The following is a 26,084-nucleotide window of genomic DNA, read 5'->3' on the forward strand; positions in this document are numbered from 1 at the left end:
CACTCCCTAAAGAAATGAAGCTTTTATGCACTAATTGGAGAGATTGTAGGGAGACGCCTATATTACTACTACTCACACTGCTACATGCAGCTTGAAAACAAACAGGAAGCCCTCCACTGGCCTCTTTGGGAGGAAGTATAAAACTGCAAATATATATATATATGTATCCATCATCATGCCAGGAAAAGCAGACTCTGACACCTACAGTTAAATCAGCAATAATGTAAATGCTGGCTTTCTTATAGATGTTGAAATGTATTTTCTTTTAAACTGGAAAGGATAACAACAGGATTTTAAGACCTACGTGTTTGTTGTTTGTTTTAAAAAAGAAGTAATTCCCAAAGGGAACTTAATTATTATTAGTTAACTTTTACAAACTAAACACAAAAACAATAGGTGAATTTCAGATACCCCTTCAAACAACTGCCAGCAGCTACATGACTGGAATATTCCAATTAAGTCTGGCTCCCAGTATAGCACTAAGAAGTATTTATGTCTGAATTCCTCTATGGGGAAACAACATGCATACCAAAATAAACAACAGAGACATTCATCTATTTTTTTTGTTTCTTCTCCAGAATAACTGGAACTGAAGGAGATGAGAAATCGGATTATTTTCCCTCATCAACCCGGCTTGTCACCTAGCAGAAGGCATTGGGGATACCGTAATGGGAAGCAGAGCAATCCGAAAGCATACACACACACCAAAAATGAAAGAGAGGGAGAGATGAAAGACGGGCGCCCAAATCCTGGAGGGCCTAAATCACCTGCCAACCCCATCTAAACCAAGCCCCGTATCAGGAAAGATGCTCGCCCTCGGCAAGTTAGTCGAGGGGGGAATGCTCGGGTGCCTTTTGCTCAGCGCCAAAGCTCTGGGTCGCAGCTTAACGCCAAACGTCCAAAGTGCGAAAAGCCAGGCCTCCCAGGACCTGGGAAAGGCAGCAGCAGCAGCAGCATCGCCTTTCCTTCCAGCGCCAGCAGCAGATCCCTAATTCTCTTCTCTTTGGGGGCGGTGGGTGGGTGGGTTTGTCTTTGACGGGCGCGCGTTTCCATGCACGCGAGCGAGGCGACCCCGAGAGATTGCGAGGCAGGCTGGGCTGTCTTATCGCTCTCACCTCAGGAGCTCCGCTGCCGAACGGCCTTGGCCGTCTCCCCTTCTCAAGCCCCGACGGCCGGGCTTGCAAGAAGTGTGTCTTCTTGGGCTTCAGGTCCCGCGTTTTGACGGCGCGGCTTGCTAGTTTTTGCAGGGCTGCTCCGGCTGCTGCTCGCGAGGGACGGGGGAGAGAGCAGGGCAGGAGAAGGTCGCGAGTTGCAGCCCGTCCGCGCGACCGGCGAGGCGGCAGCAGGCAGGGAGCAAGCGCGAGGGGCTGGGGGGGAAAAGAGAGCGAGCGAGCGAGCTGGCAGGCGGCGGCGGTGGTGGAGGCAGCGGCAGCAGCCTAGGCAAACAGGCGGGCGCTGGGCGGCCTCTCCGGGGAGTCGGAGGCGGGACCGAAAGCGAGGAAGGGGCGGGACGCGCAGCAACGGCTCTGGGAGAACAGGAGAAAGAGGAACTCGGCCCGGGAAGAAACAAATGGAAAAAACGAGAACGACGTGGGAGCGGTGCGGCTGGTTACAGCCCGCTCTTCCTTTACGCAGGTCCTACTCGAGCCTCTCTCAGTCTTCCGGAGCGAAACTCCTCCCTCTGGCCTGGGGTGCCCACGCAAAAAGCATCCTTTTTTTTTTTGGACAGAATTGCAGCGGGAAGGGGAGGGATGGGGGGGGGGGGGAACAGCTGGCAAGCACACCTGGAAGCCCGCAGGAGGAACGACCTCGCCCCCGCTTCAATTACGCGCTGCACCGACAGAGGCGTCAAAAACGAAGCGGTAAAATCCTGAGGTGTTTGACTGGACTGGGCCACTTCCGATGGCCAACGCGGGGAGAGGAAGGGGGGAGAAGGCCTTTCTCTTAGAAAAGTTGAAGCAAAAGAGAGAACGACGCCGACCGTTTTCTATCGCTGCGTTCTTTTTTCTGCTCTGGGGTGGGGTGGGGGGTGAAGATCTCTTTGGGTCCCCTGTGTCAAAACAAAGCAATTGCCGCAATTCCCATTGCAATTCTAGAATGGTACAATCCAGCGTTGTTCCACCTCTTGGTACCCAAACCAAATCTGGACTATATCCATTAAGCAAAAAATTTGGATGCTATAATTTAGACAGCGGTCCATATGCTGCACCAAATGAAGCAAGCCTCTCAGCCTCTCCATATTCAGCTTTCTGCAAATAAAGCAGTAGCACAACAGGGGAAAAGGTTTTTGTTTTCTCTCCTCTTCAAGTGTTTTGCTTTCAGGGACCTTTTTAAAACTAGTGCTCTTCAGAAATGGTATCACACACCTGTACTCTGACATGGTAACATTTGTTAAGCATTGTAGCCTGCTGTATGCAAAGATGTGGTGAAGTATTTTCCACTTTGGCACAAGTCCTTCTGGTGCTCCTGGAAAGATACAAACCTAGGGAGAACTCAGGTGTGTGGCACTACTTTGCAGTTCCGTTTATTGCATTTTATCTAGCTCTTACTTCAGGGAGAGCAGAATAACATATAAAGTTTTCTCTCTCTCACACACACACACACACAAAGTGTCTCATGACAATCCCGTGTAGTAGATTACACTGAGCAAGAATGGCTTGCTGGAAGTCTAGATGTCTCTGGTGCCAATCACTATATTACAATGGCTTTTTTTTCATAATGCCAAAAATCATAATCCCCATTTTCAGATCCCCGGATGTGACGAATATCTACTCTAGCTTCCTTGTTGGTTAATGATTTGTTGGCTACAAAACTGTCCATATTGGAATGGATTATTGAATATACATAAGTCTTTAGTCAGTTTCATGTCTTCAGACATCAAGAAAATTGATTCTGTAAAAGATTCATTTGAGCCCTTCTGCTCTATACTCTTTCTTCTCATTGCATCCTACGTGGTATAATATCTTTAGCTTTGGTTGTTGTTGTCCATGGTCAACAGATCAATAAACCAAAGAGTGAAATTGCCTAAAAGTATTGAAATAACTCTTCGAATTATACTTTAACTGATTAATTTTGCCGCCTTGTATGTATGGAAAGCGTTGATCCATCTCATCGTTTAAAATTCAGAACCATGTTCACCTTTTGATGTTTGGGGCCCAGAGTAATTGCAAGAATTCACTCCCCCCCTCCACACACACACACACCTTCCCATATCCCTCTTTAAAAAAGGCCCACATCAGTTCACACAGTGCAAAGCAATAGGTAAAGAGGAAAACAGTATATCAAATATTGGCATTCCAACAAAGACAAATTATTCCTGCTAGAGCAGAATAGTTGGTACATTCCTTAGCAGCATATCATCTGTCCAAAAACAGGTGCAAAACAACTGAAGGATATTGACTTTATTTCTACACAGGGTGTATAAAATTGGCTATATTAGTTCATTTTAATTAAATGTGATATTAAAATTGTACTGTATTTGAAAAAAAAAAGTTTCTACAAAACAAAGAGATTTATTTAAAATAGATTCCTGAGTAGGAAGGGAAATTATTAATGTCTAGATATCTTGAAATGTTGCTTCATTGACTAAAAATAGTCAAATTACTAAACAAGCAAAAGCTAACACTTGCTTTCCTCTGAATTAGGAAGGGCTGGATTTTGTTGAATAATAATTCAGAGCAAAATCATAACAGAATTTTAAAAAAGGACATAGGTATATTTCATATTTCATGAAGGAATATAATGAAAATGTTAGAAGTACAGGATAAGCTGGATTTAACTTCAGAAAGTTAAGTTAGAAAATTCCTTTGCTTAGTATGATATAAATAGAAATAAGCATCTTATATTCAAGCATAATATGTCCATCACAGAAGCATTTAATTAATCTCTTCACGATAAATTTAAGCAAATCATATTTTTCCTCTATATAATGAAGTTGAGAAAGTCTTTATCTACCTGTAATAGATAAAGAATTGGATTGGTCTTTAGCATATGCTTTTAGTTTTGAAAAGGTTGTGCTACTTCCAGTTGTAGCTATTATGTCTCCACTTGGTGGGAAGAGCAACAGGAAAGGATTGTACCTCCATTTCCTGCTTACAACCATTCCAGAACCACCATCTAAAGCAGTGAACTCAGGTGGGCCTTAGCATGATGCCACAGATTATTTTTACATTCTCAACTGAGTGATCAGAAATAAAATAGTAATATATAAGATTAATATACAGTTTGAGGGGATCCTTGTCATTTTTCCCCAGACTCCCTCTCCCCCTCTCCAAGAAATGCCTTAGTCTGTTCAAGTACTATTCTCCTAAGTATTTTGCCAATGTTTCCCCACTTTTCCTCTCTTCGCTCATTGCCATCTCCTTTCCCATGCTTCTGATCACTTAGTTCCCTGCCACCACTCCCAGTTTACAATCAAGGAGAAACAGTTTTTCCCACACCTCATTTTAAAGCACTTGATTGGGTAATGGTGATGTACTACAAAGCCCTCGCTGCTGAAGTTTCATCTGCATCTACCTCAGTGGTGGGATTCAAATTTTTTTACTACCGGTTCTGTGGGCGTGGCCTGGTGGGTGTGGTATGGCCTGGTGGGTGTGGAAGGGGAAGGATACTGCAAAATCTCCATTTCTACCTCACTCCAGGGGAAGGATATTGCAAAATCCCATTCTCTCCCCACCCCACTAACCTGCTTTCCAGCTCCTTCTCTTGTGCAGGGCAACAAAAGAAGACCCAGCAGATCAGGTGGGACTTGGGAGGCAGAGAATAGGTGGGGGTGGGGCCAATCAGGTGGTATTACGAACTACTCAAAATTTCTGCTACCGGTTCTCCAAACTACTCAAAATTGCCACTACTGGTTCTCCAGAACTGGTCAGAACCTGCTGAATACCATCTCTGATCTACCTGCTTTTTTCTTCAGAAGTGTGGGAACATGTTACATGGAATCCGAAAGGAAACGAAAATGTTCAGTTGACAGCTTGGCAAGAAAGATTTCAACGCATATCATCCTTAGTCAACTAATGGGTTTAAAAGGGAAAGGGGAGGAGGATTTGTATTAGTCTAGGAATCGGTGTTTCTTAACCTTGGGAAACTCTACAATATGTAGACTTCAGCTCCCAGAATTTTGCAGCCAACATGCTGGCTGGGAAATTCTGGGACTTGAAATCCATGCATCTTATAGTTGGCAAGGTTGAGACGTACACCATTCTAGGTATCCAAATCCTCTGTGACTATCAGTTTGGTAGTTCTTTGAAGTATCTTGGATTTACTCCTTAATACTTTTTATTGTTATTTCAAACTTCACTGAGCCAATAGTTGTCTCCAAGAAATATCAATAATTATTTCTGAGATTTCTATTAATTTCTCTATGGATAGCAATAAATGTGAGTTAATGACGGGGTTGGCTATTGCTGAAAAGGACATAAAGCACACAATTTAATGTTTTTTATTTATATCGTTTATTCTCTCACAGTGAATCATGTCTGTCTCCAAACTTCGAAATACTTATTTTCTTTCTTTGGATATTGCTTTGATAAATGTGTTCACTTACCATCTTAAGCCATAACACATTTTCTTTAGTTTCATGCATTATACTGAGTGATAACGATCATTAGAGTATATTAGCCATGGCGTATTGTTGACTATTTTGTGAGTCCAGTCATGGTGCACATTGTTTGTTTTGTTGAATAAACAAAAATGATGAAGCCAAATGAGCCACATTGTAGTTCAAGATGTGTGAATCAAGCCAACTAATTGTTTTTCTTCTAAAGGAGGAAATGTTTGTCAAATTACCAGAATGATTTCTTAAAACTACACCTATATTAAGATAATTACTTTATTAAGTCACATAAAAGCTTACAAAATAATGGGCAAGAACTCTTCCACAGACATAATGATTAAAAGTCCAGTAAAGTAGGAGGCAGAACAAAATGTGGTTGCTTATTTAAACTGTGCCTTCATCAGATTAATCTGTCACTCCGGGTAGGCCTATAATAATCACTAGTGCACATTAGAATCTACTTGGTGCAGAGATGGTGTCAGGCTGCACAAAGAACTTTCTCAACATTTCCTGAGAAAAAGAAATAAGTAAATACTTACTGCTAAGCACTTACCTACATGTCTATGTGCTACAGGAAATGAAGAGTAATCTGGTGTAGGCTTAAATAACATTCACATTTTTTCTGTGACATTTAATTTGCCTGATCAAAAATTGAATCTGCTTAGGAAGAAATACGTGTTTTTCCTGTGTGGTTTTAAGTATAAGTCTATGCATACACATGGCAAAGGAATGATTGTGTTTATTCTTTATGATGAAAAAAAGAATTAATGAAAGATACAAGGTTCATTTATCAAGGTGATGTTCTGAATATAAGACAGACCATTGTTAAATAGTGTCAGAAGTGGATCTTGGAGAAAAATAGAGAAATAAAAAAGTAAAAAAACCTAGTGGTAAACTAGAACAACTACAAGAAAGTTGTAGGAAAAGAAACAAGTCCTGTATAAAAGATTAATTTCCCAACAGAATTGAGTGACAACAAGGAAAGAGGATGTAGAAGCCCTCTGGAACAAAGCTAAAATGTTATAGTATAAACTCCACAAAAGAGTGTGTGGTTATGTTAATGGCAAATATGTTTGGAATGATAAAGTGAGGAAAAAATGTGGAGATAAAAAATGTGTATAAGAGAATTAATAATTAAAAAATGAAGATAAAATGTTGAAGAATATTTTTAGAGGAAAAAAACAATTCAGAAAAATGTTGCCATAGAACAGGTGTCAAACTGGCGGCCCTTGGGCCAGATGCGTCATGCGCAGGCCACACCTACCCCAGCTCCGTGAAGACAAAAAACATTGTGATATGTCACGTGACATCAATGTGATGCGGCAAGTTTGAGACCTATGCCAAAGAACCTAGAGAGGATAAAAGAAGCAAAGAAAACGCTAAATCACTTTTGATGAACATTTTTTTAAAGGTTTTGGAAGCAGGTGAAAAAGGCTAAACAAGAAGTCTCTAGCACAGGGGTGTCAAACTCGCGTCACGGCAGCATCATGTGACGTGTTGGGAACATTTTCTCCTTCACTAAACCAGGAGGGAGCAGGGCCAACACATGATGCATCTGGCCCGTGGGCCACGAGTTCAACACCCCTGTTCTAGCAGAATAAACAGATAATCTGCATGGTATATTAGTTAAGACATTTGCCTAAGACTAGGGAGACACAGGTTCAGGTTAGGGAATTTCGGGGAGTTATAATATGTTGAAGTGTGATTGTTGAAGAGTGTAAAAAAGCTGGGACAAATTATAGCTAACCTAAGAAATGTTAACGTATTGTTGTCCTTTGCTCTTTAGCAGGTCACTAAGAAATACAGTATATGAACATGAGAAAAACATTATTGTACGTAGGTTTATTTAGAAAAAACTAATGATAAATCAATTGGCTTGAAAGATGGAACATTTGTTGCCTCGATGGAGTTGAAGGCAGGTTGCTAAATGTAGCAAAAGTATACAATGTAAGAAGGCATGAGAATAAATGGAACATATAGCAAATGGTTTAATACTGAGCACAGAGTCAGGCAAAGAGGTGTGAGCTTTTTATGGATAAATGTATAAGGAATGCTTTGTGATGGTGTTAGAGATTGGAGACATTTGCATGCAGATGTTGCCGTGTTGCTAGCTGAAAGGCCGAAGGATTTATAAGAATTGTAAGTTTGTATGACACAACAAAGAGTATGGATCTGCAAATTAATGTATCAAATCTAGCAGTGACCGTTCATTACTGACTATGAGGGCTTTAGGGTGAAAGGCAAAGCTAAGTCATTACTCTATGTCTTTCCTTTGCCTATCACTGTCTTCTAATTTGAATTTACTTCCTTCTGCCGTTCTTTCCAAGCACACATGCACAAAATAAATGCTTTTAGATTCTGCTCCTGAAAAGATGTGGCTAGCTAAATGCCAGGCTTTGTCTAGTCCTATAATGTTTTTCCTGAAAAAAGTAACACCTTATTTTTATTATTGTTATAAAACCTACTTCTATAACTCTTGCTCAGATTAGATTCCCATTCTCAGAAACACATGCAGAGAGTGTATTGACCTTTGACATAAAAATACCAAGGTAGTATTTTCACTGTATTTGACAGTGAAAATAGAAAGAATAGTTCCAAATTAAAATATAAGTGGTAAAAAAGTAGAAGAGATTATTCTTTTCTATCTTGGTAGAATGTTTACTGAAGATGGAAAAATTGATAGAGAAATGTTAAGACATGCAAATGCTGAAAGCAAGATACTAGGTACTATATATTCTATTATGAGTTAGGAATATTAGTTAAAAGAAGGTCAAATGAGAGCCAGCTTGGTCCAGTGGTTAAGGCACCAGGCTAGGAACCAGGTACTATATTCCTGCCCTAGACATGAAAGCCAGCTAAGTGACTTTGGTTCACTCCAGGGATGTCAAACTCAATTTCATTGAGAGCTGCATCAGGGTTGTGTTTGACCTCGGAGGGCCAGGTAGATGTGGCCCGGGTGGGCATGGCCAGCTTGACATCACTTGTGTTGGAGGCACCTGTGGTGGCCCAGGTGGGCTGGGGGGATCCATTGTCTCCAGTGGAGGAAGGCGAGACCAGGGAGAGCGTCAAACCCTTGTCCTCCAGAGGAGCCTTGCCATCTGCTGGTGGCCAAGTGCTAAGGCAGGACCTCCCTCCCTCCCTCCTTCCCTTCCTTTTCTTCTTTTTTCTCCCTTCTTCTTCTTTCCACTCTTTTCTTCTTTTTCCTTCTTTGCTCTCTTCCCATCTTCCCTTCTTTTTCTTTATCTTTCTCTTTCTCCTTTCCTGTCCCCAGGCTCCGTTTTCGCTGGCAGAGGGCTGCAGGACGCCATCCAGACCAAACTTGGGGCCTGGGAGGGCCATGCTCCATTTTCACTGGCAGAGGCACTGCAGGCCATCTTTCACTGTTTCCATGGTTGCCCCGTGGGCCAGAATTAAGCACCCCGTGGGCAGGATCCATTCTGTAGGCCTTGAGCTTAATGCCGCTGGTTCGGTCACTCTCTCTCAGTTATACTCATCTCCCAGGTCTGTTGTGGGAAAATAGGACGGGGAAGAAGTATTAGATATGTTTGCCTCCTTGAGCTATTTTTAAAAATAATAAAGGCAGAATAGAAAATTGCTATGTATAAAGGTATGTTTCTGTCCATTGTATTAAATGGAAGTGAAAATTTGATGCATCAGGAGAAATAAAAAGTTGAATGCAGTGGAAATAAGTTTCTTAGGAAATATATGTGGCTAAATCAGAAGAATGGATGAGTGATGAATGAATGTGAACTGAATATAAACAGGATGGATCAATTAAAAGAAGAAACAAGTAATTTGTTAAATAGGTGTATTAAAATTTACTTTGAGAAGTGGAGGGTTAAGTTGCAACCTTTTAACTGTATATTTTAAAAGTTGTATGCCACCTATGTGAGTTGGCTGGCAATATAAATTTAATGAAGAAATAAAATAATAAATAAAATTGTATTGTGAAACAAACATATAAAGGAAGAGTAAATGGGCTGAAAAGAAGGTGACGTCAGAAAAAGTTGGGACTAAATGGAATTAATAATATCTTCTAGAAAGAGAGGAGTGAACTGAGGAACAAACGAAATGAATTTATGCATAAACAGTGCATAGAGGGATGGTTTGCAAGGCAGTGAAGGCATGATAGTATATAAAGAATGGGATGGGTATAAACTAGATCCAGTGATGTTTCTTTTTCTTTCTCTCTTGTCTCTAATTTCTTTTACTTACTGTTTTTGTTTGCACTTCACATAACACTGGTTGTTCTAAGACCAAATAGCAATACAGGCACATATTACATAAACCTGATAAGAATTCCTGGGATTTAAAATATATCGGACTCTCTGAATGTCAGTTCTCCTAACAAACATATTAAGATGGATTTGAGACCCCCCACACACACTTCTTGTGGTCAGTACAACTACTGATTTCTTAAGTCTCTGAAGACAATAAAAATCATTAGCTAGAACATTAAAGTTTCTGATTAAATTTACTGTAAATTTGTTCCCGTATGGATGTACTTAATTGTACACTATCTCATTTACTATTTCAAGAAGCATTTACTGACTGGTAGCTGTGCTGGTGCAGTGATTAGAATACAGTATTGCAGGCTAACTTTGCCCGTAGCAAGCAGTTCGATCCTGACCAGCTCAAGGTTGACTCAGCCTTCCATCCTTCCAAGGTTGGTAAAATGAGGACCCGATTGTTGGGGCGATATGCTGACTCTGAAACTGCTTAAACAGGGCTGTAAATCACTATGAAGCAATATATACAGTAAATCTAAGTGCTATTGCTATATTAAACAGAAAAGAAGCAACATGGTGTATGCGGCCATCTTGTGCTTTCCCCCCACATTTTGATGTTTAATTATTAACCCTAATTTTTAAACCTAATTTAATTTTTAATTTTAATGTGAATTTTTATGTATTGTTTTATTTATTGGTTACAGTCGCAACCAGCCTGCCTTCCATTGAGGATCTGTATAGTGCACAAACCAGAAAGAGGGCTGAGAAAATATCTATAGTCCCCTCACATCCTGTTCATAATATATTTCTACTTCTCCCCTCAAGATGCTGCTATAAAGCATTGCATGCCAAAACAACCAGACATAAGGGGCGTGCATAAGCGCACCAACGTGCCTACCGTCCCTGTCCTATTGTTTCTCTTATTCTTCTTTTATTTTTCTTATATGTACCCATTTCATGTATTCACAACTATGTATACACTTATACTTATTATCTTGTAAACAATTGGCAAATCAAATAAATAAATAAAATAAATAAATAAAATAAATAAATAAAGAGAGTTTTTCCCCCATGCCATCACTCTGCTGAATTCCTACAACACTGTCTTATTTCTCAACTTTTCTCATCTTCTCACCTTTCCTACTACTCCTATTGGTTTTTTATGATTTATCTATTGTTGTTTGTAATTTACAATTAATTATTGTAACTATGATTATGACCTATGATCTATTGTTTGCTGTTTATATGTACACTGTGAGGTTATTCATCGAAGACAAATTCTTTATATGTCGAATCACACTTGGCCAATAAAGTGTTCTGTTCTATTCATTTTGGTTCGGTTCCATTCTACATTATATTGTACACCACCCAGAGCCCCCTTTTGAGGGAGATGAGTGGTTTAGAAATATGAAATATAAATAAATAAATATATTACTATTAAAGAAGCTAGAGAAAAGAATAAGGCTATTGCAGTTCTTTTAAAAAAAATCTAGAAGCCCTGTAGGAAGCAAGCTAGTAATTAATCCAGGACTGGTAGTTAAATAAATAAGTAAATGCAAGCTGTCTATATACAGCATGATATCCATCCCTATGAGACCCAGTTCGTTAATGATTCCTAAATAAAGGAGTGGAAGAAAATATTGCCATATTTATCCATAACCAATTAAACCATGCATGCTTTACTAATTAACCTGATTTTCTAAAGCTTGCATGACACATTGAACCATAAACTCACCATACAAGCTAAAATCCATTGTCTAATCAATGATTCAGTGTGCCAGACAAATATAACTAATGAGCCAAATGGTAGCGGAAACAACTAAGAGAAATGTTTCCTTCCTTATGCATCCTTGGGTAGTTGGTATATGTATGTATGTATGTATGTATGTATGTATGTATGTATGGTATTCAGCTTTGTTCGGGTATTTTCCCACGTCATTATAGTTGTGCTTTTAAAGTTGTAGCGACGTTTCGGCAGAATCTCATCTGCCATCGTCAGGCTTCTGTATTGTTTTCGTCTGTGAGTCAGGCTTTATATATATATAAATATATATATATTTTATACACACACACACACACACACACATACACATACATACATACATATACACATACATACACACATACATACATACATGATTCCTTAGCTGCTGCTTTCAGAAGAGGTATTACATTGTTCTCTGAAAGGCAGTAGTTCCAATTCCATCCCTACAGAGCATGGTAGAATAGCGATGAGACACATCTGACTGTTTAAATGGTGAACCAGCCTTGACTGGAATCATAGGCAGCAAAGGGACATCTGGGTTGCAGAGTTGCCTCTGGCCATCACCCAGGCTTCGCAAATAGGGCTGCCTCCCTTTTCAAATAAACGAACCACCTGGAGATGGAGAACAGGAGACAAAAAACCAGGCAGGGCTAACCCTGCCAGTGAGGACTGGCAAAAGGCACAGAAAGTGGCTTGTTGAGAATATGAGTGTATTTGCATCCAAAGTTGGAAATTAAAAATAAACTAGCAATGTACTGTTTGGTTTTAAAACGAGGAGAGAAAGAAGCCCTCTTTCATTCTTATAAATTATCTGTTATCCAGCCATAGGCCCCCAGGGGAGATATATTGCCTGACCTGTTTTTGTCGCAGCCTATCTTGCACATTAGCATTTGCTAAATATATTGTGGCAGTTTATTCATTCTGTCCATAGCTCCAGGAATCGCATCCAGACATTACTAGTAATGGCATGATTATATGAAAATAATGAATTATTATTATATTTTCCAACCGCCTCTTTACCCCTTTACTTAAAGGCATACAATCATGCACATGTCCTTGTAAAACAATTTTTTTTTTGTTTTTGGGAAAAAAACATATTAATCAGGATGTTGGAAAAGATTTTAATTACAAATACATCGTTCATAGTGGAAATCTTCACTAAATCTCTATGAAATAACAGCAAAACGATCTTAAAGGCCAGATATGTAGTCGTGCTTTGTTTTGTGCAGAAGTGATCTTGAATGGTTAAATTAATCTTAGGTTTTGTAATAATGCCCTTAAGAACAGCTAAATGGTGCTTATCCACAGAGTTCATTTCATCTTCCTCTTGGAAATTGTTTTGGCAGAAAAAGTGAACCAGACCCTGCTGGCTACTAAAGAGCTATATGAGGAAAGAAGAAATGTATGCTATACCAGTGGTCCCCAACCTTTTTGTACCAGGGACCAGTTTCAAGCACAAACACTTTTTCAAGGACCGGGGGGGAGAATCCGAGTTTGGTGGTTTGCTTGCAGACGTTTCATTACCTGACTAGGTAACATCTGATGTTACCTAGTCGGGTAATAAAACGTCTGCCAGCAAACAAAGTTCAGGGCGCCTCGGCCCTGCCTCCCTCAGTCCCATCCCTCAGGTGTCTCCCAGGTGTCTGCTATACAGTAAGGCATATTCTGTATATATCAATGCTCTTCCTGTACAAGTATGGTTTCAGTTAAGTATTCTTTATGTCAAAAGAATCAGAAGTGGGAGACCAGCTTATGCAGGTTCTTGAAGTCTGGGGATGCATTAATGCAGTCCCAATACGAATTCTCTCTTTTTTCCAGGTTTTGACTTTTAGACATGGGATCTAATTGTCTTCTCTAGGAAAACTGTAGGTCACCTGACTTTGAAATACAGTGTCCCTCACCATTGGAATCTCAATAATGTTAGGAAGGTTTTCGGTTCTCCCCCCTGATATTCAAGGACACATACAGGTAATCCTTGACTTACGACAACAATTGAGCCCAAAATTTCTGTTGCTAAGTGAGACATTTGCTAAATGAGTTTTGCCCCATTTTATGACTCTTCTCATCACAGTTGTTAAGTGAATCACTGCAGGTGTTAAGTAAATCACTGCATGGTTGTTGAGTAAATCTGGCTTCCTCATTGACTTAGCTTGTCAGAAGGTTGCAAAAGGGAGTCACATGACCCCAGGACACTACAACCATCATAAATATGAACCAATTGCCAAGTGTCTGAATTTTGACTACTTGACATCACCATGGGGAATGGTGCAACAGTTGTAAGTGTGTGTCATGCCCCTGTTGGAGACTGACTCCGAGGGAGAGGAGGAACAGCCAACAGGGAGTGGAAGTGTGGCTCCAGAGGTTGTGGAGGAGGCTGGGGAAGGGCAGAGGCTGGCTGGGCAGTCAGAGGAAGACCCAAGCCCATCCCCTCTCCACTAGGGCACGCAGGGAGGAGAGGATAAGGGAGAGATGTGAATGACATGGTTTACGAGGGAGGAAAGGGCCTTGATCCCCTTCATGGGCTGCAGCTGTGAGAACTGGTCAAAAGGACAGACATGGGTATGGGCCAGTGCTGGAAACAAAGCGTGGAATTATCTCTAGTCTGTCGTTCCTCTCTGAGTTTGGCGTCCTTCCCAGTGTGTGTCCCAATATATGTGGACGTCTTCAAGCCCTTATCTTGGCTGGTTCCCTTAATTGCTTCAGTGTGGTTTGAATTATTTTTACTCTTTCTAATTTATAGGCATTTTTAATTTAAACGGCATTTCCTCCTTTTTGTAACTGCTTGTAGGGGAGTTTTTTTGTCTCCAGTCAAGGATATTTGGAGCTTTGCAGCAAAGTGAAGGACTAAAAGGGGCTTCATCTGTTTTTGTGACTGTGTTTATTTTGTATTCCACTCTGGGTCATCACAGTGTGAAAACAATAATAAGTTACTTTTTTCAATGCCGTTGTAATTTTGAACGGTCAATAAATGAACTATTGTAAGTCAAGGACTACCTGTACTTTAGGATGTGCCCCCCAGAGGTCAATTTCCTCATTAAATATATTTTCACTAACATAGGACTCCTGTGAAGAGTGTCTCAGAGTAAAGCTTGAAATTGGGTTAATTATGTGAAGGCAATTAATATGCATCATTTCCTGTTATGTAAACAGCATCGGCAGGGCTGGCTGAACAGCCTAATGATACATAATCTTCCTGGGTCCTATTCTGTTTGCATTTTAAGGGAAGTGTCCATTTATGCGATTGGAAATTTGTAAAATGTACAACAGCTTCAGAGAGACAAATGCACAAACCAGTTTGAAAGAGAAGGTTTTTTGTCTGGATGACACCAGGAAAGGATTGGATTTTTTTTGTCCCAGAGGTCCTGTGGTTGTTATTTGCATGAGTAGAAAACATAATCGCATTCACATAATTAATATTCCACCATCTCTAGTTGTACCATTTATTCAAAATGTAGGGAAGCTTTTATTTAATCTGTCTTGATGTAGTCACCAAGCATTCCTTGCTCAAATGTAGACCCTAACCATTTTCGATGGAAGAGAAAATTTAAAAACTCTTCTCTTGCTACCTTTCATCTAAGGCACATCTCTCAAGGAACAAACTACGTCAGCTGTCTAAAGGTCCTGGTTGCTAATGTGTTCCTCTGATCCCTATTAGAGTAAGGGATGGGAGTTTTTGAAGCAAACAGATGCTGCTTTTGATAATGAACAAAACCATTGCAGATCCATCATTTCTGAAACACAATGACCAGCCCAATAGGTACACGGTTCTTAACTGAGAGTGGGTGTTACATATTTGCCTCTGCGTAACTCTAATTAAAGATGCCATGTTCACTTATTTTTATAACGATGAATGGCTAGATTTGTATCACAGGCTTTTTCTAGGAGCTCAAGGTGGGTTTCTAAGGAGCATTTCCATTTTATCCCTACAGCAACCATCCCATGCTGTAGGCTAGGCTAAAAAGAGTGACCAATCCAAAGGTCAGTCAGTGGGTTTCCATTACTGAAGCCTGATTTAAAATTAGGTCTCTTCATTCCTAGATAATCATCACACCTATGTGGATGCCTTTGCTGCTACTCTGAGCATCTCTCAACTTTGGAATAGTTTATGCATTTATTTCTTAGAAAAATGGGTATTGCATATATGAAGGCTTACCATTCTAAAGTTTAAACAATGTAAATGTTGTGGTTGGGTGTTTGTTTTGTACAGTTTGGCTTTGTTTTACTTTCCAAATAATTGTAAATATTAAAATATTTCTGATCTGCAATTTTCAATTATCTAATGGAAGTATTCCTAGTGTTCTCTCTCTCTCTCTCTCTCTCTCTCTCTCTCTCTCTCTCTCTCTCTCTATCTATCTATCTATCTATCTTAGACGTTATAAATAAACGTTAAGGTCTTCCCTAAAATTACTAACTGGCCTAGCTGCAAATGAGAATACCAAATGCTTAAAATGAAGTTTAAAGGCCAAAATCTAACTGGGTAATTGAAATAAGGATTTCTTTATTTTAGTTAATGGAAACAAATTAGCAAGATATTTGGAACGGAGGAAATGGTTCCATTGTCTTCATGACTTAGCATTAAAAAGAAGATAAAATAGGCCTGCCAATTTGTGACTTACTGAGACAAATGTAGCACATGGCCATGTGTTCCTATTATTAATCCCTCAACACATGTAGAAATGCATATTAAAAAGGTAAAATTATACTGTCAAAGGAAAATCTCTACCATAAAATAAAATAAGCAGGTAAAACCACCAGAGAAATAACAAATCTCTTTAGAACAGAGAAATTGCATGGACATTAGAAGGAAAAGAGAAATGAAAAAGGTTTCACCTTGGGTCAAAAAGGTAAGTTAGGCAACAGGCAAATCTGAGCAGATTATTCTATAATTATGAAGCTACAACCAACAAAGTCCATTCCTGAATGGCCATTGTTAAGCAAGGCCTGCAATAACTTTTAAGCCCTTGAGGGCTCCACCTTCTGTTGACTGATGGTTTTTGTACAGTATCTCCTTCTCTTTTCCCTCAAGATCATCCATACATTCTATTACAGTGGTGGACTGACATCCCATGAAGATGATCCAGTACTGGCATAATGCAATCATAACACCCAGTTCCAACCAGTATCCCTGAGTTACCATAGTTGCCTCTAAAATTTCTGGAAATTATTCAGAGAAAAGCTGATCTCTCCAACAGAATGCAGTAACCTAAATATAAGATTTTTTAAAAATACATTTACCAGGCAAATGAGATCATGGATAGCATCTTTTAAATTTACTCAGTGTTTCAGAGGCTGGTCCACCAAAAAACATCCTAGGATTCATTAACAGAGGGGTAGAATCAAGATCACGTGAAGTGTTAGTACCACTTTATAATACTTCGATAATGCCACACTTGGAATATTGCATCCAGTTTTGATTGCTGGGATTAAAAAAGATGTTGAGAGACTAGAAAGAATACAGAGCAGAACGACAAAGATGATTAGGGGACTGGAGGCTAAAACATATAAAGAACAGTTGCAGGAATTGGGTATGACTAGTTTAACGAAAAGAAGGATTCAGGGAGACATGATTAGCAGTGTTCCAATATCTAAGGAGCCCAAAAAGAGGGGGTCAACCTATTCTTCAAATATATATATATATATATTCATTTTACTCATTTGTTTCCCAGAGTCTTCTTTGGTAAGATGGGTGCTATATACATTTGATCAAATAAATGAATCAATCAACAATAATAAATGGATTAAAGCATCTTCACTGCATTACCGGGATCTGATACAAAAGTAGAGCTGCATTGCATCAACATTTTGATAGCCATGCTTCCTAAATCTCAGAATGATTACAGTAAAGTTAAACAGCCTGGGGAAATTCATGTCAGTTTTAAATAGCATAGAGAATAAGAAGCCTATAAAACCCCAAAGGTAAAAGCTAAGGGATCAAGCAGATATTCTGCTATCTTCTGTAAACAGCTATCAAGAATTAAGCAGCATCACTGCAGAGCAACATTCTGGATAATCCACAAGTGATCAAAAATTCGGACCCTTGGGAACTGGCCGCATGGTTGCAGTGTCCCAGGGTCATGTGATCACCTTTTATGAATTTCTGGGAAGCAGAGTCAATGGGGAAACCAGTTTCACTTAACAACCACATCACTAACTTAACAACTGAAGTGATTCACTAAACAATTTTGGCAACAAAGGTCATAAAATGGGGCAAAACTCACTTAACAACTATCTTGCTTAGCAGCAGAAATTTTGGGGTCAATTTTGGTTGTAAGTGAAGGAATAGCCGTAAAATCCCAAATTCAAAGACTATGCTAAACATGTTTAACAAAGTGCCCCCCCCCAAAAAAATCATCCCTCCCATTGATAAATATGCTTTTCGATTTGAATGTTATGTAGTTTATTTCCAATGTGAATGGTTTTAATTGATAAAGCTGTGGTACCATTATTATTACATTTCATATGTAGATTAAAATTATATTACAAAAAGGAAATGGCATATTGATACATGTCCAATGCTAACTCACTATAAAGTCATTACTTTTATTTGGGGTGGGAGGGAGATGAGGATGGAGAGGTCACACAAACTCATAGAACCAAAGAGAATGAGAATTCCTAACTAAGGAAGATGCAATGATAAAAACAATAAGAAAAGTTCTCATTTCAGCACAGTCCATAATTTGACATTTGAAATTAGAGAACAAGAAGATAAGCAATTTTATACGATATTGGACTTATTTTTATCAATGGCTAGACATGGCAATGAAACAAATTAGGAAGTTTTGTAATAGAAGATCAGTAGATTGATATAGAATATAATATAAAATATATAACCATTGGATGAATGTATAATATAAATTTATAATAAAATCTAGAATATCTCGTATAAAATGATGGAATAATAGTTTAGTCAAACGAAAGATTAATAACTGATAAATATATAAGCATATGCTAGATTGACAATTTGAGAATCTATGCAATTTGTGAGTAAGGACTATGAAAGGATAGCACAAAAGATTTGTAATCAACTGACACACTGTATATGTTCCGGACTAGCAGGCTTGAAAGCCTGCAAAGCGGATTGGCCCGCTAACAGCGGGTCGTGATTGGTCACTCCGGACTGATCCGATTGGCTGGTAAACGGGCTGCCGCAATTGGGCTAACCAAGCGCGGCAAGCTTAAACCTCTGTCATTGGCCGTATAGCCGCAGCCAGCTCTATAAAAGGGGCTGCTGTGGCTAGGGCATTTCGCTCAGATCTGAAGTCACTAATAAAGAGCTGTAATTACTTTCTGAGCCTGTCTCCGTTCTTGGACCCATCCTTCCAGACACAACAGTATGTATATAATTGGAAGATAGTTTTATGTTTTTATGTTTCTGTCTATATGTTTGTCTTAAAAAATAAAAATCTTTAAAAAAGAAAAGAAAAGAAAAGTTGTCGCAGAATGGTCAGCTCTTATCAGCTGCTTTAGCTTTTATTATTAGCTCCTGAATATGAGGTAACGTTTCATTTAGTTACTTGACTTATGTGCCATTTTGCTCCTCTCCCAAGCTCATTGGAAGAACTCCTGATTTCAAAACTCAGAGAAACGTGGAATAAAACATGGCTCTGCTGTATGGATGATCATTACAGAGGACTAAAAAGAAGCTATGGACCTCCTCTAGGTACAGGGGTGTCAAACCCGTGGCCTGTGGGTCACACACTGGCCATAGCCACACCCAGTTTAGCAAAGGGGGAAAAAGTCGCAATATATCACTTGACACCACCGTGACGATGCGAGTTTGACACCCTCACTCTAGGAGTTCTGGGGGACGATTTCTGTCCCTGAGAGGCGATATTTAGGACTGGCTGTGGCAATACCTTGTCCAAGACCATGCTGAAAAAGAATGTCAAAGAAAGCTGTTGAGATAATGCCTGCTTTAAGAATTTCAGAAAGTATAAGCCAAATTAAATATTGACATACATCCCTCCCACTATTTAATACTCTCTCTCTCTCTCTCTCTCTCTCTCTCTCTCTCTCTCTCCCCCCCCCCTCTCTTTATGTTTCACATGGTGGGGAAATTGTATGTTGCCAAGACCATTGGATGATTCCACTGTAATTTAAAAACAAAAGACCTGGTGCCAATTGAAAACATTTTGTGGGACAGATGTTATGTATAGCACAGCAGCTGTGCCCACATGCAGCCAGCAAGCTGTTTCTCTCCACAGGGGTGCTTTCACTGTCCTTTACCCAGATAACATAAATAGTCCAGCCAGGTTTATGGGATATTCATAAAAATGGCAAAAAGATATAACAGGTGCAGAGAAATTCAGAGTGAGGAGTTTAAAGCAAATCATGTCTGGCTTTGTAATAACAGAAACTTGTAAAAATGCAATTGGGAATAAAAATAGCCAGCATCACAATATATAACCTTTTGCTGTTCTCTTTCAATGAGGATGGAGAGACCAGTAGTTATTGTTTAAATGTATGTAATAAACTGTTTGCAATAGTCAAAATGCAACTTCATTTTACTTTTTCATTATATAAAGTGGACTTCCCATTTCCCTCTATGTGTGTTGGACAGGTCCTGTAATTCCATGGACTATCTAGCACAGCTGAAAGGCATCAGGTAGGAGAAATCTAAAGTTATATTTAGACTATTGCAAGGAGTTCTAATTCAGTAGATACACTGTAGCTCATCTGTCTATTGTAATGGACCCAGAAAGGTACAGAAAGTATCAATCAAACCAATTACAGGACTGGAACACTATCCAAATTGAAAGTACAAATTATGGGAGATTTCCTGAATGTAAAATAAGATAACAAATATAGAACATGATAAAAAAGAGCCTTCAGTGACTTGCCTTACATATGTCACTAAATCTCCTTGTCTTTAAATCTGATCATGAATGGAGGAGAGACTCCTTGGACAAGTGCTATCAGCTATGATATCTACATCGGGTCTCACAGTTTATCAGTAGCTATTTCATTCACCCAAGCATCCTTTGAAGGAGGATTATGTGTTTTATCAGTGAACAGGGCCATGTTATCAGCTGTGTTCGTAGACATCCATGTATTATGGATTAAATCTATGCATACAGTGATTTCCACACAGAGAATCAAAAGAAGTCAGTTCTGATTCTAAGTGGAGAGCCATGCTTGTCTATAGTCTTGTCTAACTAACCAAGACTACGTAAGGCATCCAGAAAGTATCTATGATATCAATCACTCCAAGACTGGCATGTCAAAGGAAATTATTTTCGAGAGTTACACAGAATTCACCTTCTCTCCTCCCTTCTCTCCTCCCACTTCTATACTTCATAAATCATGAGAACCAATTAACTGCCACTGGAATTTCTTAATATGACATGCAGGATAACCTTGAACGTTTCAACTCCTCCAACTCTCTTTAAAAAAATGTGGCAGCTGAATTTTAAAGCTGATAGACTACTGTTGTGGTTCTGCCAGCAGCCTGCAGAGACGGCAGCAGAATTGGACTGTGGGGAAGAACATGGGCCAGTCCGGGAGTCTGGGGAGGACTCAGACGATGGTCCTGTGTACGATACAGAGATGGGGCCAGGGCCATCTGGGAGTTATGTGCTGACTCCGGAGCCTCCAGAATCTGACAGCAGCGAGGCAGAGGAACAAGGAGAGCCTGTACCCAGTGCGTGTGTTCACAGAGCTGCCAGAAGGCAAGAGCAGTTAATACAAAAGGGGTGACTTGGGAGTAAGGCTTGGAGGTGATTGCCCCTCCCATAAGATATAAAGGAAGTGAAAGTGGACAGGAACCATTGCAGGAAGCAATGCTGTTTGCTCTGGTCAGTTTGGAACCTGAAAGCTCTCTGGTGAATTTGTGCTCCATTTGGTTTTGAAAGATTAATTGGTACTTCAGTCATTGGCAGCACTTCAAGAAAGATAAAGGTGAGTTCTTATCAGACTTCTCCCGAAGGACTTTGGCAGACTTCATTAGGACTATTTATAACTGGCTGAGACTCATTACGGGCTGTGAATGATGATAATTCACAGCTGTTGAACTAAAATAAAAGGGTTTTGGATTTAACGTGTGTTTGTTGGTGTCTCAGGAAGCCTTGGTCAAAACAGCTACTTCCAAGGTTTTGATACCATAGACTAGCAGAGCTCTCCTCCTACAATGTCCACAGAGTCAGGATGTCCACGTGAACAGGATAGCTCAGTTGCAGGGAGACCTATGCGATAACAGTAAGTACAATACATCACTCTTTATTTTGATACCAATACTCAATTAGGTCAACAGTATGCCCCATTTTTCAGTAAATATAAGATAGTGTTGCTGAGTTTTTGAAATGTATATTATGGCTGTAAATCCTAGATGCTGAAGATGGCTTTTGTTTCATTGTTGTCTTCTGCTTCCTAATACATATGTTTGGCTCTTGTAAGAAATAATGCATTTGACAATGCAAGCAATAGTCTGATCCATCAGAGCTCTTAGATTCTTGCAGTAAATTATGAACAAGCATACCAATTCATAACCATTTACTTAATGCCTATGGAACCCAAACTCATAACATAATCTCCCGTCCTTTCCTGTCCAACCCCATTGTTTTAAAAAAGGAAAGACACTATAAATTATGTGTTTGAAAGAGAACAGCGGTGATATAGATGCTTTGTTTTTCAAACACAATCTAATTGGGAACAGAACAAATTGATTTCATGTATATTATCAATGGAAAGTGTAGCTGCTCTACAAGGATTTCAAACATGTTCCCATAAAAAAATTATTCCTGTATTACACAAACTGTTACAGACTGAAAATTGTATCATCACATTAATATTGTCTGCAGCTTCATTGGTGATTTTAAACGGGCTTCCTAAGGGGAATTTGAGTGTTCCTATCTAAATTACAAAAACAAGGGTGGGGGTTGTTTGCATTTTGTTTGCCAAAGACAACCTGCTCTCCCACCACTTTTTGCAATATAGCTAATAAAGTCAGAGTCAGAAAAGGTTGAGGACCTTCTGTTGCTCAGAAATAGCCTATGTTGAAAGCCCAGTCTTTTGAGTTTGCATTGCACTTGAAGCTTTCAGCACAATGCAGCTTCTTCTTTTCCCAATTGCAGAAAACTACCTTTGTTTGATCAGGCTGACTGGATTCACATATAAATAGTGATGTGGTTGACTTGGTTGATATGTGAACCCAGCTAATTGTGACTTGCAAAGCAAACAAATCATAATCATTCATTATAATGTGTAAAACAGGCAGTGTGTTTGTATAGTTAATTCTAATTAGCTGGGATCTCCAGAGTGTTCTTTGTCAGATAGATAGATAGATAGATAGATAGATAGATAGATAGATAGATAGATAGATAGATAGATAGATAGATGATAGATAGATAGATAGATATTTTCTAAGGATACTGAATTTGTGATTTTGCCCTTGTAGAGCATGGGCTCTAGCACTGATGAAAAGAAAATGCTGGTGGAAAATATGAGATGCTGAACCACTTTTTTCACTTCTTGTGATGCCTTTAAATTTGGTATTTAGTATTTAGGAACTACTTTGTGTAAAGTCTAGTCAGAAATTTTCAAGCCAGCATTCAAAGCATCATGGAAACATTTTTGACTTTCAAGAGTAAGAAAAAATAGCCCAAAGTCTATTGATTCCATTGAAAAGGCAGAAAGAAAGGGGCTTGAATTTAAACCTTGGCATGTATGAAATTCAAACCTTGGTGTATGTTTCTAATAGTTTGACAAATGTGTTCTATAATATGTTTGGAGCAATGTCTGATGTTAAGTGTGATCATATGGACAATATAGATGGTAAGACTTGGCTAAAACAATGTGTAATAAATGGTAGTTTACAGGCTTTCATTATTTGTGTTAAATACAATTGTGGTAATCCACATTCCAGATACCAATATCAGTTACAGGGCTCAGGACTGTTGGCTGAGAAACCACGGTCAGCAGCTATAGAACTATGGAAGAAAAGGTGTTTACCCATCACAAAAATATAGAGATTAAAAACAAAGAAATAATGATATAGTATTATAAATCAAGTTCAACAAGAAAAAGATCTCTGAAAAGAATGTACCAATCCTGGAAAGATCATCCAGAATCAGAAATAACAGAACCAAAAATAAAACAGCTTACCTCCTGCGATAATACCTTTAAAATTATTAAAAACAAATGCGTGCTTATCCCAAGTAGACAATAATAGCTAGATGGGAAGAAGTCGATAGGTGGATAAAAATGCTAAATCCAGTCTAAACATCTCGCTGACTATGCAACCAATCAAAGCTAATTCCCTTTATTATCCTTAGTATAACAGACAGTGGTGGTATTCAGCAGATTCTGAGCAGTTCTGGAGAACCGGTAGCAGAAATTTTGAGTAGTTCGGAGAATCAGAAAATACCACCTCTGACTGGCCCCACCCCCCATCTATTCTCTGCCTCCCGAATCCCAGCTGATTGGCTGGGTCTTCTTTTGTTGCCCTGCACAGGAGAACGGAGCTGGAAAGCAGGTTAGTATCCTTCTCTTGCCACACCCACCAAGCTACGCCCACCAAGCCACACCACGCCCATAGAACCGGTGGAAATTTTTTTTGAATCCCACCGCTGGTAACAGGCTGCCTTCAGGCACATAAAATAAGTTGTTGGGTATTCCCTTTGCCCAAATCAGGTGAACTTCCTGAGTTGCTGCTAAGAATTTGTCTCGTTTTGTCCCTGGCCCCAAATCCCTGGCCTCAGATAACCTGTAGAAGCTGAGAATAAAAACACTGTGTCCTTCGAGAGGTAATCACAATCACTGTTGTTCTAGATGTGTTACTGACAATGATAGAAGTTGTCATTAATAGGGGGAAAGAGAGTCCGGAGGGCAGTATTTCCTCAGAACAGTAGGAAATTACAACTTTAACACCATGCCATTGTTTAATACTGTAATGGATGTTAGGTTTTCATTCTGAATTCTTCACTCTTTCATCAGACAATACTGAATTAGAGCAAAGGTATCTTAAAGCCTACATTTTTTTTCCTCTAGTTTGGAACACACTTTCCTAAAGTCTTCATTTGGGATATATATTTTAAAAAATGGTCTCAGCATGGGATGCCACTATCAAGTCAAAAAACAGAAGCCAAGTAAGCAGAACAAGGGCCAACATTGCTCTGCAGAATAAGGAATGTGGTACTTGTGGACATTACTGAACAAGGAGAGATTTAATTTGGAAATAAGGAGAAACTTTCTGACAGTGAGAACAATCAACCAATGGAACAGCTTGCCCTCGGAAGTTGTGGGAGCGCCATCACTTGAGACTTTCAGGAAGAGATTGGACTCCCATCTGTCAGAAATGGTGTAGGGTCTCCCGCTTGGGCGGGGGGGGGTTGGACTAGATGACCTACAAGGTCCCTTCCAATTCTGATTATCTGTTATCTGTTAATACTGCCCTGTCTCAATGTTTTCCTGGCTTTAACTTTTGAAAATTATATAATGACTACAACTCCCATTCCATCTTAGATGGCCAGACAATTTGGCTCAGAGGGAATTACCCAATATTTAATTTAATAGGAACTCTGATATAATTCTTGCACACACAGCTCAAGAGGTTACATCTCTGGGATATCATGAAAACATAGAAATGCCTTTCAAATAATTACTAAAGAAGAGCTTTTCTTTGTATTCTCTCTCAAGTGTCTTGTAGCACTTCTAAATGAAATCTATTTATTTTATTACAGGTGCTTTTATGCCATTTCAGTTGATTGATTTCAGTTGATGTATAGTGCTTTTAAAAATGTCTGCAACTTTTCCCCCATAACCATTTCTTTTTATAAGATTTTATTTACTTTGGACACTTATAGAGTTCCTCATTTATACTTAAACAGCATCAGAGGAAATGAGCAGTCTGAACAACCAAATCAGGTAGAGACTTCATGAGTTCAGACGAATTTAAACAAGAGCAATGCTGTTCATAGAACTTTTACTCCCTGAGAAATCTGAACTTATCTTCACCCCTGCCAGAGGCAGTTTGCCAACAGAAAGACTGAGACCACACTATATAGTAATTTGGTATTTTAAAATTTCCAGGGATAAAATAATATCAGTTATTTTGGTAAAGACTAGCATGAATGCACCATCTGAAGTGGAAAGTTTGACCAAACAATTTACTAGTTCTGTTATTCCACTGGCAAGTTTACACTAGAACAGATCATCCAGAGCCCAACATGGAACACTAGTCAAACATCTGACCCGATGTTCCTGTCGGAGCAGTAGTTATATAATCTGAAATTGGGGGAGTTCTCAGGGTTTCTCCTTTGTCATGGTCAGATCACACACTGATTATCATGGGATGTTCTAGCCAGTGGTGGAATTCATTTTTTTTTACTACCGGTTCTGTGGGCGTGGCTTGGTGGGCGTGGCAGGGGAAGGATACTGCAAAATCTCCAGTCAGAGGTGGTATTTGCCGGTTCTCTGAACTACTCAAAATTTCCGCTACCGGTTCTCCAGAGCTGGTCAGAACCTGCTGAATACCATCTCTGGTTCTAGCCCCACTGCCCATTGTAGGGAGACTTTACTTTGACCAAATAGCCAGATTCAT

The 26,084-nt window shown here is 39.4% G+C and overlaps 2 protein-coding genes across 2 annotated transcripts in view; one reads left to right on the forward strand and one right to left on the reverse strand.

The window, feature by feature from the left end:
• C3H1orf21 (chromosome 3 C1orf21 homolog) overlaps positions 1-1,890 on the reverse strand; it is a 148,021-nt gene extending 146,131 nt beyond the window's left edge. Inside the window, exon 1 of the mRNA XM_026669268.2 lies at positions 1,116-1,890. The gene's annotated coding sequence lies outside the window, so the exon portion shown is untranslated. The remainder of the gene's footprint in view (positions 1-1,115) is intronic.
• A 19,623-nt stretch (positions 1,891-21,513) lies between these two features.
• Positions 21,514-26,084, forward strand: part of COLGALT2 (collagen beta(1-O)galactosyltransferase 2) — a 197,415-nt gene continuing 192,844 nt past the window's right edge. Inside the window, exon 1 of the mRNA XM_087960854.1 lies at positions 21,514-21,742. The gene's annotated coding sequence lies outside the window, so the exon portion shown is untranslated. The remainder of the gene's footprint in view (positions 21,743-26,084) is intronic.

The sequence above is a fragment of the Notechis scutatus genome, chromosome 3 (assembly GCF_049901735.1).
Source record: "Notechis scutatus isolate UNSWTSFEM ecotype Mainland chromosome 3, rNotScu1.2, whole genome shotgun sequence".
NCBI classification, from domain to species: domain Eukaryota; kingdom Metazoa; phylum Chordata; class Lepidosauria; order Squamata; family Elapidae; genus Notechis; species Notechis scutatus.